We start from the raw sequence: 13,242 nt of genomic DNA on the forward strand, positions 1-13,242 counted from the left end.
CCTGTCTCATCTGCCATAGAGAAAAGTGAACGGACCGGGTTCTTGAAGCTCCTGGGGGGGGGGGGGGGGAAGACAGCGGGTTTTTTGTTTTTGCTTCTGTTTTGTTTTGTTTTTGATTCGGAAGCCAGTCCCTGCCCCCATTCTCGTCCTTAAACCCAGTCAGCCTTATACTTAATGCACCAAGTTGAAGTTGGTGTCTAGCTAAAAGGAAGACTATGCCACTTCTTGGAGCTCCTGTGGGAACAAGAAGGACCAATAAGGACAGTTCTGAAGCCCAGCACTCAACTTGCCGGCCAGACAGCAAACCCAAGATGAATAGACGCGCGTGCTGATGAAAGTGGGTGTTCTCTAAAGGTCTCTAGATGAGACAGAGGCCCCCATCCTACAACCCCAACACCTCCTCTGCCCCCAAACCTTCCTCTGGTGTCTCTCCCCCCCATTCCTGGAAAGTCAGAGCTCAAGCATGGCTCTCCACATAAGGTACATTCACTAAGCACTTATTATTCCAGGACTTTTGCCTCAAGGAGAGAGAAGACAAGTGTGTACTGAAATTAGTTTTCTAAGACATGGACAGGTGCTCTAGGAGATATTTATATGGGACACATGGGGACCCAGAGGCACTCGAAGCCACCTCTACCTCCGGGGCATGAGAAATATTCACTGCTGATGTGACCTGAAGCCAAGTTTCCTGTGCTTAAGAATAAAATAAAACTGGTATCAGCATGGTCAGACTAGATTATTGTCCAGCCTTGTCACTTCATCCTCATTAGGGATGCTGAAGCTCTCTGGGCCTTCAGGACCTGTCAAGCAAAAGGGGCTTTATAAGCATCTCTGGGAAGTGCCTAGAAGGTGATAGGCACCAAGCATTTTGTCCTTCCTAGGCCTCCCCTGCTAGGAACTCATCCCAGATTACAGGAGCTCTTCTGATGGTGCGACCTGTGTCTCCCCCACCGAACTGGAGACTCTCTTGGTTTAGTGTGCCTCTCAGCAGTAGAAGCTGCTCAAGGAGATAGGAGGAACAGTAGTCAGAGCCAGGGCTCTGAGTGTTAAGTTGTAGCAGAGCCTTTTAAAGTTATAGATCTGCTACTTAACATCTTTTTTAAAAAATTATTGATATTTATTTTGAGACGGGGGGGGGTCTCATTATGTAACCTTTGCTGGCCTAGAAGTCACTATGTGGGCCAGGCTAGCCTTGAACTCTTTTTTTTTTTTTTTAAGATTTATTTATTATTATATCTAAGTACACTGTAGCTGTCTTCAGATGCACCAGAAGAGGGCATCAGATCTCACCACAGATGGTTGTGAGCCACCATGTGGTTGATGGGATTTGAACTCCGGACTTCAGAAGAGCAGTCGGTGCTCTTAACCACTGAGCCATCTCTCCAGCCCTAGCCTTGAACTCTTGAAGCTCCACTTACCTCTGGTTCTTGAGTGCTAGCATTGAAGACAGGCTACCAAGCCATAGTGGTTTTCTTAAAGATTGATTGATTGATTTTATATGCGCACACCATTGCTGTCTTCAGACACACCAAAAGAGGGCATCAGATCCCTTTACAAAGTGGTGTGAGCCACCATGTGGTTGCTGGGAATTGAACTCAGGACCTTCAGAAGAGCAGTCAGTGCTCTTAACCGCTGAGCCATCTCTCCAGCCTGCCCTAGTATTTTTTGATTATGTGTATAAGTGTGTGTCTGTTAAGTGGATGTGTATGTGAGTGCAGGAACCCACAGAGGCAGAGAGGCCAGAGACATCAGATCTCTTGGAGCTGGGGTTATAGGCACTGTAAGCCACCTGAGATCTGCTGGGACCTGAACTGGAGTTCTCTGGAAGCTGAGCCATCTGTCTTCAGGTCCCCATTTAACATATGAATGGGTAATTTTTATCATTGAAGAAATGAAAGAAGGGAGGTAAAAAGGAAGTGGGAAGGGGCAAAATTCATGGGCTCAACCATGGAGAATGGTTAGAAGAAAACATGAGGTGATAATGACAGGCAGGGGTTCTGAGAACTGGAGATATATATAGCTTACTTGTAGAGTACTTACCTAGCACGCATGAAGTCCTAGGTTCAAATCTCTGTAGCCCCTGAAGGTCATTTTACCCAGGCATGGTTGCCCAGGCCTATACTCCCAGTACTTAGGAGAGGCCAGCCTGGGCCATACAGTGACTCTGTCACAAACAATCAAGAAGAAAGGGAGGAGTCTGAAATCCACGGGCAGAGTTACTGGTACAGGCTGGTCCCTCCACCTGGCTCCGCCTCCTGTGGGCTGGAATCCTCTGGGAAGCAGTAATCCTCTGGGAAGCAGAATCCTATTTCCCTGCTCTTGCCTGGGAGGGAGCATGGACAGTTTTATCAGTCCCTGCTTCCTGGGACCTGGGAAGACACTCTACCTGATGCACAGATGAGGACACTCTTCCCCCACCGTTCATCCAGCCCCTTCCTGCCCATCCTCTCTCTGACTTGTTGATCAGCCAGTCTCATTAGCTGCCTTCCTGGGACAATTCCAGACTTCTGCTGACCTCAGAAAACAGATTGCAAGTAGGGGTTGGGGCTCTCAAAGCCAATAAAGAGAGAGTTGTGACTGGGCATGGTGGTGCATATATTTCATTCCAGCACAGGCAGAGGCAGGAGGAGCTCTGTGAGTTGGAGACCAGCCTGGTCTATATAGTGAGTTCCAGGATATAGTGAGACCTTCCATAAATAAATAAATAAATAAACAAACAAACAAATACATTCTGTTCTCAGGGAACACCCAATCTGATAAGCTTGCCCTCGGGGGCATCTTGTCTGATGGGATAGACAAAAATATATAATTATGAGAATTAACCCTTTAACTCCCATTGACCGTGTCACAGGGAGCTTCATGGAGTCAGCGTTATCAGTGTTGTCTTTTTAAGACAGGAAAAGCGAGGCACATAAGGATTACATAACTTACTCAAAGTCACATAGCAGGTCGAGGGACAAAGATGTGAGCCTAAGCTGTCTGGCTCCTGTCTGTACAATTAGCTCTTATGCCTCACTGTCCCTTGAGTCAGCCATCGGAAAGACTCTACACGGAAATCAAGGGCAGAAGTCTGTGACACAGAGTTTACACGGAGCACGGGGAGTCAGTATCAGTATGGGACTATGCCTCAGGCCTTTTGCTTTGTTTTTGTTTTTGTTTTTGTTTTTGTTTTTCGAGACAGGGTTTCTCTGTATAGCCCTGGCTGACCTGGAACTCACTTTGTAGACCAGGCTGGCCTCAAACTCAGAAATCTGCCTGCCTCTGCCTCCTGAGTGCTGGGATTAAAGGTGTGCGCCACCACGCCCGGCTTTGCCTCAGGCCTCTTTATAAACTTGCTTTCCAGCCCACTCCTGACTGCCCTGGACTTCACTGTGTCTACACTAATCCCCTTCCTATCCGCCGACATCCAAGTACTGATAGGACAACCCCAAAGTTGCCCCCACGCGTGGGCCAAGCAAAACCATATCAGGACGGCCTGCCTACCAGGGCTTCATACTTGCACTGATGTAATCAGGGAAGCCAGGATCTTCAGAGAGGCCCCACAATGCAGAGAGAACGCCTGTCCAGCCTATCTCTAGAGTCCAGGCTCTTGCCTCAGGACAGGCCAAGACTCCGGGGCAGGGGAGGAGGCACAAAGAGGGTAGTCAGTCTATCTGCACTGGGGCTGGTGGGCATCCTGATTCTTATCTTTCTTCAGATCAGTCACTTTCCAGCTCTGTGACCACTTCTCTTCCTCACTACAGTCTTACTCTTTGTACAGGGGGTTGGGAGAACCCATTGAATTTGGAAGCCCTGTCCACCTCTGGCAATCTTGGAATATTAGAATTCTGGAGGGCTTTATTTGTTTGCTTCTGCCCTTTGTTTTTGTTTTTTGTTTGTTTGAGACAGGGTTTCTCTGTGTAGCCCTGCCTTGAACTCAAGAGTTCCACTTGCCTCTGCTTCCCAAGTGCTGGGATTAAAGGCACGTGCCACCACCACCACCACCACCACCAGACTTCGGGAGCTCTTTTGTGGAAATACAAAGCACCCTCTGACAAAGCTCCCAACCCTCCAGCGTCTGCCTTGTCTCCAGGCCAGTGGGCAGCAATGAACTCTCTTTCTCACTGACAGAAGCCTATACCAAAGACAAGCCAAGTGAACAAGGCTGGACTCCCGTGAAAGTGCTGTCACCACCCCAAAAAAGACAAGGCTCACCCAAAGGCAAGCAGATAGCAAAGGATCCAGCAAGTCCTGTGTGTAATAGATCAACGTGCTGTGCACACACCTGCCTCTGTGCAGGAGCTGTTACCACACATTCAGAACTCAGGGGAGGATGGAAGGGAGAGAAGACAGTGCAATCTAGAAGATTCTGCAGACTCTCCGCAGACAGAGCCAGGTGCTGCTGGCTTAGAGAGAACACTTGTTTTGTCTTCCCTGATCCCTTTGGTCAGAAACCCAGAATCAATGTGAGATCTCTGCCCTTTCTCCTCTATACACTAGAGGGCTCCCAGGCCCTGCCCAGCTCTGGGGAACAAAGTGCTTGTTACTTACCCACTAAAGAAACTCTTCACCAAGGGTCCGCTGAGCCAAAAAGAGAACCCCAAAAGGGCTCTAAGCTTAGAGTGCCTCCACAGAGGGTCATTGGAGTTAGCAAACCCCAGAGAATAGGTTGAGATGAAGAGAAATCGCAACACCTGTACACACCCGTATATCCTTTCTCCCACAGCTGTATGGCTTCTCTTTTCTCTAGTAGCACTGGGAGTCTGCACGCTGCCCTCTGCTGACTTCCACACCTCTTCTGTGGAATCATCGGTCCCTGTCAAGAGACCCATAGTCACCAAGGTGGTAAAAACTCTGAATCCGGACAATAGCAGGTCGTAGAGGAAAAGGGCCTTCAGCTCATACTGATAGTAAGAAGATAAATATGTACAATGGACTGGAAGCAACCTGCAATTCCGCCCCTAGATGTACATTCCCAATACAAAGGTGTGTGTTCTAAAATGTGTTCGAGTGCCGTTCACGAGGTGCTGTTTAAAATACTCACTGCTGGTACAGGAGGGATGACTCAGTGGTTAAGAACACCGGCTGCTCTTCTGTATAAGTTTCCATTCCTAGCACTCACGTAATAACTCAAAACTGTCAGTTACTCCAGTTCTAGGGGATCCAAGACCCTCTTCTGGCCCCCAGGGCACCAGGCACACATGTGGCTCACCAGACATACATGTGGGCAAACCACTCACACACATAACATTTTAGATAATATAGTTACTAGTGAGTTAATGTGGTGCCTCACAGGTAGGGGCACCTGCCATGCAATCCTGACAAACTAGAACCTACAATGGAAGGACCCCCAAAAGTCTTCTGACCTCCACAGACATATATGCAGACAAAATACCCATACACATAAATTTTTTTAAAAAAATTTAATGGTAGCCGGGCGGTGGTGGCACACGCCTTTAATCCCAGCACTTGGGAGGCAGAGGCAGGTGGATTTCTGAGTTCGAGGCCAGCCTGGTCTACAAAGTGAGTTCCAGGACAGCCAGGGCTACACAGAGAAACCCTGTCTCGAAACCTCCCCACCTCAAAAAAATTTAATGGTAAAAATTACTGAAGTGGAAACCTAAGGGTTCTTTGAAGAGTCAGTTGTGTTGGATGATGTTTTGCTGAGGTAAGACCTGTGCTTAGGCAAGACATGTGGAGAACACGTAATGTTTGGAGAGTATAAATAGGACTCCAAGGAGTGATGGAGGGAGAGCTTGGGTTGCTGTGCAATGCTTGTGGGTCTTGTGTCTTCGCTGATCTTTGCTTCCCTGAGAGAGGCACAGCAGAGAACGTCTCCTGGTGCTCCTGTTGGTCCCTCCTGCTGACTTGAACCAAGGCTGAGACCTGGCTCTCTCTGCTAGGTCATGTCACTGCTGTTGCTAACCCGACTCCACTGAACTACATGCACTACTGGTGTGTCAGTGAGGTATCTGAGAGTGGATCGAGCTGCCGCTGCTGCCAACCCGTGAACTGAACTGCCAATTGCCAGTCAAAGAACCTTTCTAAACAGCTCCACTTCCTGAGAATCCTTTCCATTCAACTACCTCTGGTGGGCAGTGGACTGAAGGGAGGTGAAAGCATTTAAGAACCATCATTAAAAATAGGATTTGAGCCGGGCAATGGTGGTGAATGCCTTTAATCCCAGCACTTGGGAGGCAGAGGCAGGTTGATTTCTGAGTTCGAGGCCTCCCTGGTCTACAAAGTGAGTTCCAGGACAGCCAGGGCTACACAGAGAAACCCTGTCTCGAAAAACAAAAAAAAGGATTTGAAAATAATTAAAGTTACAAATTACCTTCAGGAAAAAGAATGGGGACAAACATGGAATATATAACAATTATCAGTTATTTATCTGGTACATACAGTCATTATAGGAATATTCATTGAGCTAAACATTTTTTCATTTCTGCACACTTATCCGTACATAGACTATGTCAGAACATGGTCAGAGAAATTATGCACGGTGAGCAATGCCTTGGGGAACTGCAAAAGAGGCTCCAGGAGAAAAGGCAGAGGGCCTTTACCTCAAGTGCATTTTGTTCCCTGAATTGTTCTTGGATGTGATTTTTGTGCTCCTGCGACAAACATTTCCACTCAATTTACAAGACATGTTTATTCTTGTTGGGTGTCGGAACATAGCTATCGAACGCAATCTGGTGAAAGGGCTGAGCTGAGCCCTGTCCTCAGTGTGCCCTGGATCTGGATCTGGCCTTCTGCCTTGCTTCATGCTTTCCCAGAAAGAATCTCTAGCACGTGCCAGGTAATTGTGTTTAGATTGGTCTGCCCTGAGAACGTTCTGGGAATGGGCTGCTCTGTTGATATTTAGTATGTGCCTACTGGCATTTAGCTATGTGATTCTTCTGAACTCAGCCTTCCTTGGATCACTACTCTCTTTGTCCCACTCCTCTATAAAGGCACACTGGAACTGAAGTAAAGTTGTCTATAGCATTAGATGGTAGTCTGCCACATTCTTTAAGATCCTCAAATCCCAGGTCTCACAGACACAGATCTGCATAGGTTGATGAAAGCCGACAGTGCTATATTTTAATGGTTTGGTGTATACATGGGTGTAGCATATGTGTATCTGTGATTGCAGTTGCATGTGTGTGTGTGTGTGTGTGTGCAGCACTCTGCTGAAAAGGTGCATGTTGTTTAAGAGCGTGCAAAAGCAGAGGCTGGCATCAGCTGTCTTCCTCCATCACTACCCATCCTAGCTTTTGAGACAGGGTCTCACCCTGAACCTGGTACTTACTGATGGCTAAACTGGATGCTAGTGTGGTCAGGAGATCAGCCTGCCTGCCCACTGTCCATACCACCTAAGGATAGAGGTGCAGTTGACCACACCCAGCTTTTACATCAGTGCTGTAGAATCCTAACGTGCCCTCATGTCTGTGCTTCAGGTACTTCACCCACTGAGCTAGCCCCTCAAACCCTATACTTCATTAAAAAGAAGAAGAAGAAGGAGGAGGAGGAGGAGGAGGAGGAGGAGAAGAAGAAGAAGAAGAAGAAGAAGAAGAAGAAGAAGAAGAAGAAGAAGAAGAAGAAGAAGAAGAAGAAGAAGAAGAAGCTAAAAGACAGCACAGTTGGTAAAGGTGCTTGCTGACAAGCATGAAGACTTGAGTTCCATCACCCAAAACCTGCCTGGGGAAGGAAGAGAACAGATTCCTGAAAGTTGTCTTCTGACATCCCTATTCATACACACACACACATACATACACACATACACACACACATACACACACACACATACACACACACACATACACACACACACATATACATACACACATACACACACATACACACACACATACACATACACACACACACATACACACATACACACACATATACACACATACACACATATACACACACACATACACACACACATACACACACACACACACATATACACACACACACACATATACACACACACTCACTCACCTACCTAAATAAATAAAGTGTTTTGAAAATTACATCTTTTGTTTGTTGTTTTGTAGTGATGACTTTTAAGTCAGCCTTACTGTATTCCTGTCAACAGAGTCCAGATGTTAGCCAGTGCCTAAGTGTCTCTCTCTTTCTTTCTTTCTTTCTTTCTTTCTTTCTTTCTTTCTTTCTTTCTTTCTTTCTTTCTTTTAAATATTTATTTTATGTGTTGTGTGTGTACACTGCAGCTGTCTTCAGATCCCATTACAGATGGTTGTGAGCCACCATGTGGTTGCTGGGAATTGAACTCAGGACCTTTGGAAGAGCAGTCAGCTTTTAACCACTGAACCATCTCTCCAGACCATCCCTATCTTTCATAGGAAGTGAATGTCACCTAGGGTGTCCAAGATGATTAAATTAAAAGAAAAAAAAAAAAAAGCCTGGGCATGGTGGTGATGCATGCCTTTAATCCCAGCACTTGGGAGGCAGAAGCAGATAGATCTCTGTGAGTTCAAGGTCAGCCTGATCTACAAAGTGAGTCCCAGGAGAAAGGAAGAGAGAGAGAGAGAGAGAGAGAGAGAGAGAGAGAGAGAGAAGGGAGGGAGGGAGGGAGGGAGGGAGGGAGGGAGGGAGGGAGGAAGGAAGGAAGGAAGGAAGGAAGGAAGGAAGGAAGGAAAGAAAGAAAGAAAGAAAGAAAGAAAGAAAGAAAGAAAGAAAGAAAGAAAGAAAGAAAGAAAGAAAGAAAGAGAAAACCCTTGATAAAATACTTAAACTGGTACCCAATACATAGTAAGTGTCCAGTGATATTAACCATGACTGGCCAAAAGAGTTAGAAGCCAAAATGCCTAATGTGGTCCTGGATTTGCTGTTGACTGGCTTTGAGATTTATCAAAGTGATACCTTCTCTCTATCTTCGAATGCCCTCGGTTATAACTGAGGGATAGTGTCAGCCCAGCCTGAGAGGACTGGGCAAAACTGCAGGGATGACACTGTGTCTGGGAGGGTTGGTGTCAGTACATTAGCCATTGTGATCATAGTTACCATGGTAACCATATAAACGCACACCAGGCAGTAAAAAGACTGGCCTAAGGTCACTGCAACTAAATGTGAGTTAACCTATTTGTGAGACAATGGAGCTTAAACTCCATTCATACCCAGCCTTCAACACATGCACACATATGAGCACATACACATACATACATACACATGCACATGCATGCATATAGACAATGGAGCTTAAACTCCATTCACACTCAGCCTTCAACACATGCACACATAAGAGCACATACACATACATACATGCACATGCACATGCACATGCATGCATATAGACACATAAGCAGAGATTTGTATGCACATGGACATGTGCACACATACATACACATTCACACACATGCAGATGCATACACATGGACATACACACACACATCCATACACACACAGAGGTACCATAGCCTTGTGTTTCCTCAAACCTAGCAGTGTCTCTTCCATCATTGGGCAATGCTGTCAGTACTGAGCCCCTGACCCTCGAACTTCAATGACCAAGGTCCCTGTGTCCGAGGCTGATGTGTCTTCCCCATGAGCCAGCTATAGAGCCAACCTGATAGTTCTGATACTCTCAGTCAGGGTGCTGAAGACACAGCCCTGGAACCCCAGATCTAAGCCGAACTGTGGGGAGGCAGTCTCTCAGAGAGAAACCCAATACTTTCCCCACCTCACACACCAGGAATCTCTTCTGCTGCAGTCTTGTCCTTGGCCTAACAGAAGGAGCCATACTCTGAAGGTGGGAACTGGAGGGTTGAGGGCAGAGGGACAAGACTATGTGGCCCCAGAAACAAGGCCTATTGTACGTGAAGCTTGACCACACTCGCTGCCTTAGTTAGCCTGCTGTGTCTCCAGAGACTTGATGTTTGGGGATAGCAAATTTCCAGATCTGTGCAGTCAGAGTCTCATTCTACCAAATCACGGTGCCAGAGGAGCATCAGAAACTGGGCCCTATGCTAGAGGGAACCCAGAGGGCCAATGACAGAGAAGACTGCTGCTCCCAGACTTGTATGCACCAGCTGTAAAATTGAGAACCTTGGTGTCCCACTGTCAGAGCCAGGGTTGCGAGGCCAGCTCCATCCTTATCAGCTATGCCCTGTGAGCTCCCCTCTTCAGTATGGCTGACCTCAATTTTGACATCTATAAAACAATGATTCTGGACCCTAATTCACTCTGTAAGACTGTTGAGAAGGATCAGGTGGAGGCTGATAGGGGAGGAGGAGGAAGAGGTGGGGGAGGAGGCGGAAGAGGAGGAGGGAGAGGAGGAGGGAGAGGAAGAGGAGGAAGAGGAGGGGGAGGAGGGGAGAGGAGAGGAGGAGGAGGAGGAGTTAGTTGTTACTTAGAGACCAATACCCCCCACCCCAAAATCCCTGAAAGCAGCTCAGGCAACCCCTAAAAGGGAGACAAATGGGGCCAACTCATCCCTCTTCTATCCACCCTGGGCCGTGTTTTTAGGATTCAGAACTAAAACAGCTGGACTGACTCCTTCTTTGCATTGATTAACTTCTCTGTTTCACCAGCTCAGACCAGTTTGACAACCTTCAGGACCAGTCGGAATCCTTGACTGCCTCTGTGTTCCACAATGGAAAGGGACTAGCTCTGAGTGCTGCCACAGATAGGACCTGTGCCTTCCTCCACTATCAATGCTGCTTCCATGCTGACTAATCCTAACTGGTTTGAGATGGAGCCTAAAGACACCGGGACCAGACAAAATGCTTCTGGTTCCCTCCCACTCAGGCTCCTCCTCCTGTGGGTCATTCGACCTCTTTATCCTCATATTGGTGTTTTTACTCTGTCTTTTAAACTTCACCCTATACCCAAACAAAATGTCCCAGGCACGTTGCCCCAATAATTCTCATCCTACAACAATTTTCTTCTCATATGTCTGCAAAAAGACTTTTTAGATGCTATGGAGAAACTGATGAAATGGGGCCTTCCTCCCTTCATCCTGGGCCAGCAATAATTCTTTGCATGAGTCCTCTATTTTCTTCTGTTCCCTTCCTTTGATGCTGTAGTTCCCTGCCACTGCTGTTAGTTCACTTCAGTGTCATAGTAGTCCTGGTAATGTCACAGTCACTGTCACCCTGAATCACCCACTCTCCCCATTTCTCCTGCCTCTGTTCCTCCCTCATCCCCAGTCTTCTCGGAAAAATCTCTGCTTTTACTCTGTAACCAAATTATATCTAGCCTCTGTGGTGGCTTAAATAGGTATGGCCCTCATAGATCCAAGTGTTTGGATGCTTGGCCATAGGAAGTGGCATTATTAGGAGGCATGGTCTTATTGGAAGAGGTGTGGCCCTGTTAGAGGAAGTGTGTCGCTGTGAAGGTGGGAATTTGAGGTCTTAAATGCTCGAACTAAGCCCAGTGTGAAACACATCCAGTCTCCTCCTTCCTGCTTTCAGATCAAGATATAGAACCGTCAGCTCCTCCAGCACCATGTCTGCCTGGATGCTGCCGTGCTTCCCACCATGATGATAATGGACTGAATGACTGTAAGCCAGCCTCAGTTAAATGTTTTCTTTATAATATTCGCCTTGGCCATGGCATCTCTTTACAGCACCTAAGACAGCTCTTTAATAACTATTTTTCATTATCTTCAAGAATACAGGATGGTAATTCACCTCGCCTGCCCATCGCAGCCAATCAAGTTTTGGGTTGTTTTGTTCTTTTTGTGGTTTTTGGCTTGTTTGTTTTCCAAGACAGGATTTCTCTCTGCAGCCCTGGCTGTCCTGGAACTCTGTAGAACAGGCTGGCCTTGAACTTACAGAGATCTATGTGCCTCTGCCTACTGAGTCCTGGGATTAAAGGAGTATGCCACCACCACCTGGCTGTAGCCGATCAAGTTGAGACTCTTCCATGACCAGAGGATGCCCCTCTTCAATGAACTCAGAACTGCCCTCTCTGACAAACACCCTCCAGCAGAAAACAGCTTATAACACCCCTGCCCTGCATTTTTTTTATCTCCTCTCAGTGTTAAGAATGCTTGCTCCCTGCTGAAAGACTACACTTCCCAGCTTCCCTTGTGGCCTTCGGAACTCATTTCTGCCCCCAGAAGGAGCCACATTTTCCCCCATGGATGTCTTTTTTTTTTTTTTTTTTTTTTTTTTTTTTGTCGAGACAGGGTTTCTCTGTATAGCCCTGGCTGTCCTGGAACTCACTCTGTAGACAGGCTGGCCTTGAACTCAGAAATCCGCCTGCCTCTGCCTCCCGAGTGCTGGGATTAAAGGCATGCGCCACCACGCCCGGCTTCCGGTGGACATCTTGACTATCCACACATGTGGGTGATAGCGACACCCCGTCACTGTGGCTATGAATAAACACGATCCCACCTAAGCTTTGCATCTCCTTCCTTCTACTTTCTCTCTCCCTACAGCTGTTTTAATAATCTAACACAAACAAAAAACACTGTACAACTCAGCACACTATGGGATCTCATTCGTGATTCCTAGACACTAAGTTGTTGAGTATATACATCCTGCCAGAGGGAACTTCTCAGTAGATTGAGGGCTAATGGTCCAGAGTCACTTCCCTGTGGAAATTCCCTTAGTCTTCTCCAAGGTATGTGGTCCTCTATCTCCCTTTGGAGCAGGCCTCCCAGAGACTGAGCTCTGTAGGAGATCTGGGGACCCAACTCCTGGGTCTCAGTCAATGGGAGATAGGAGGATACACAGAGAGAGAGGCAGGCAGAGAGAAATAGAGGGGCAAAAGAGTCCAAAGCTCCCACTCAGTCGGCCAGTTAGTGTCATTGATGGGAGGAGAAAGACCACCAACCCAAATCATCATGATCAAATTCATTAAGGCGAACTTTTTATTTGTATACGTGGGCATGCAGGGTTTGAGGGGTCAGCCTTGTATGTGAGGGAGACAAGGTTTTTATAGCTCATGGGTAGGGGGTTTCCAAATGGGGGATTTGGTGGGCAAAATAGGTGGGGTTACAGGAGCAGAACAGAAGCACAGCAAGTGAGTCATATTGACTTCCTGGAACCAAGGCACGATCGCAAGGTGGATGAATCACAGGCAGTCACAGCAAGGCAGCCATAACAACCCTTTTGAAACAAAGGTAGGGTCGCAAGATGGTTATTAACTTTTTATTAACTTTTTTTTTTTTTTTTGGTTTTTCGAGACAGGGTTTCTCTTTATAGCTCTGGCTGTCCTGGAGCTCACTTTGTAGACCAGACTGGCCTCGAACTCAGAAATCCGCCTGCCTCTGCCTCCCGAGTGCTGGGATTAAAGGCGTGCGCCACCACG

This window comes from Mus caroli, unplaced genomic scaffold (assembly GCF_978045245.1).
Source record: "Mus caroli unplaced genomic scaffold, Mus_caroli_1 scaffold_13, whole genome shotgun sequence".
In the NCBI taxonomy this organism is placed as follows: domain Eukaryota; kingdom Metazoa; phylum Chordata; class Mammalia; order Rodentia; family Muridae; genus Mus; species Mus caroli.